Here is a 2,873-nt window from a genome sequence, read left to right as displayed (position 1 = left end):
TTGTATTTCACTGATGTTGCTTTTTTCATCGGACTTAAGCCATATGTTACCTGTCACCACTGTTCCCTTCTCTGATCCCCTTTCCCACTCTGTGTTGGCGTCTCTGTGCGTCGTCTTTCTTCCGTGCAACTACTTTCTTATAGTACGTCTTCCACTTTCTATTTTCTTTTCACCATTGTTACGTATGATTAGTCACTCACTATTTTCATCTGTAGATTCAGTTAGTATTTCTCTAACTCATGGGAATTAAACGGAGCTTAACTTTTTCTTCCCGAATAGATACACTTGGCTTTTCAAGTTACACCAAGGGACTCACGTCAAGAATCCCCAGTTTGGTTACCAGGTCAGTTCTGAAATGACGTCATGATTTCTTTAGTCCAATGATCTTTACTTTTGTATTTAAGATCCTCCCATAAGGGCGTGATTTTACTCTCGTGAACCAATTTAATTTTCTCCTCCTCCATCCTTTCTCCAATCAGGAAGACTATTACAAACCCGCAAGCAATACTGCTTACTCAAGCAATCTTGAAATTAATGCACACCTGACTTAGCTTACATATTGTTACATCAGCATAAAAATGAACATTACACAGCAATGAAATTGGATCACCGGTGGCTGTTTGTAAACATTTAGGCGGAGAGCGAGGTTGTGCAACTCCTTCGCCTTCTCACCTTCGGGTATTATGTAAATACATAAACTATAGATATATAACACTCGTCTTCTACCAGCCTCTTACACCATTCGTTCTTTGATTTTTCACACATACATGACGAAGGAAAACAGTTTAACGGATTTTTTTCTACCATTATTATGTGTGATTTTGTTGTCAAATAGCATTTACTATTCTAAAACTTTCACAGCACTACTTCGAAAATCCTTACCTCGGTTTGGTGACCTTTCCTATGAGTACAGATTAATGTACGACATACAGCCAAAGGGATCAACAATTTTAAGAAGACAATGTACGAGAAAAGCTGTTTTCTAGAATGAAACCACTCAAGTAATCATAACTGTATCAAAACGGAACCTGAGTACATGTGAATATATCATGCACACATAAATTGTGTAGGTACTGGTTCAGTCGATGCGTTTCAATATGGTAGTTTGTTTAGCGGTCCTGCAAATACTTGTCGGTCATTTCTGCAATACATATGTCATGATTTTTTTTACCACCACCACCTTATATACATCAATCTCGTCATATTGCATCACTGATCCTCTACACCAATGATAATAGAAATACTCTCAGTCCACAACAGCTAATATTAGTTTAAGAAACGATGACTTAAGACACTTACAACATCAATATTTGCTGACAATACTGAATATTATCAATATCACCTGTGTCAGACTGATACCCAGTATCATAGAAAAATGTCTAGACAATTCGTGGCTAATACTGAAAGCAATCGAGAGGATTAAAGTTGTTTATAACAGAAGGATCGGGAGTTATCATAGTCTTTAAAGGTCAGAGTGCAACAGACGAAGTCGTTTTATCAAACCACCCACTCCCTCTTAGATATGATTTTGTAAGCTATCCTAGTCGATTTCACTATCGTAATAGTCATATTTTGATTAGAATACGTGTTCATAAGAGCGGATTTCCGAAGATTTCCGAGGATCCCAGAGAGGCGCAGCCGTTCATCACGCATCGGCGGAACGTCATAGTAGTCAAACATTGTATCCGGAAAATAGCGCCTTAGATTTGATTAGTCTCGGTCTCAAGTCACGTAGGTATAGGCCAACAACACTTGGAATTGTTGGGACAGTTATATTCAATTCCATGGTCTATCATAGGGCCTATGACTAGGCATGTCATTTGTGTAGGTTGTCATGCACATTTTGTGAATCCGCAAAGATTATGAATATTCGTTAAAATGTGCAGCACCAACAATAAATTCGTATTTGGGCGCACGTATAATAAATCCATTAGACATGCACAGATTATGAATCTAACCTAACCTTTCTACGAATCTTCATGTATTCATGATTTCATTATTTATGCATTCAATTGTGAATTCATTACTGGTGTTGCACATCTTATGAATATTCATAATCTGATGAATGAGGCCTTGTCGGCCGTAACAAAGAGTCCATGTAGTGGAAGCGTATAACTATGAAGAGGGGCCTTATTGGCCGAATGAAAGGGCTCTTGTGCGTGGATCGTCATCGCTGGTCAGGACACACCTCTACACCATTGAACACTATTGCACCGTAAACTACGCTAGTATCCTATGCCAACTACTCTATGCCACAGAAGATAGCGTTTTTGTTGCCTAAATTAAAATTTGACATCTAAACTATTTCGTGGGAATGGTCGACAAAGCTTTTTTATTTTGCTTGGAGTTTTACTCACTCTTCTTGGAGTTTTGTGCACTCTGACCTTTAAGAGATCCTTAGAGAGTCATTAAGGGGTTCTTAAGGTCTTTAATTAATGTTCCCTTCCTTTCTTTGCTCTCCCATCTTGTCACAGGTCAACCAAGTCATGGCGCACAAGTTGCATCAAAACTGCACTCTCAGTTTTAGTGCTCATGGCAATTATTCTAATTTTCGGAACATCTCTCCAACTGGAGACCAGTGGCTTACTTCATAGTCTTGGCATGGCGTCAAGAAAGGACACTAACCTCACTGTCGTGATGGGACCAGGAACGAAGTGGGAACTTCCGATTGTGGAAGCCAAGTATCAGCCATTAAGATTGCAAAACCTTCACTTTTATCACTGCTACGAGTACACTTGTGAAAAGCCGCCTTCCCTGCCGGAACTCCGACTTGATGGTAAATTCACATTCCTTAAGTATGCTATACAATACATACATACGTACATACATACATACATACATACATTCACATATACATAAATACATGTAGACAT

The sequence above is a fragment of the Oratosquilla oratoria genome, chromosome 32, assembly GCF_046742065.1.
Source record: "Oratosquilla oratoria isolate Oo_2021 chromosome 32, ASM4674206v1, whole genome shotgun sequence".
NCBI classification, from domain to species: domain Eukaryota; kingdom Metazoa; phylum Arthropoda; class Malacostraca; order Stomatopoda; family Squillidae; genus Oratosquilla; species Oratosquilla oratoria.
The sequence above is the reverse complement of the archived record's forward strand: the minus strand, read 5'-3'. Positions refer to the sequence as shown.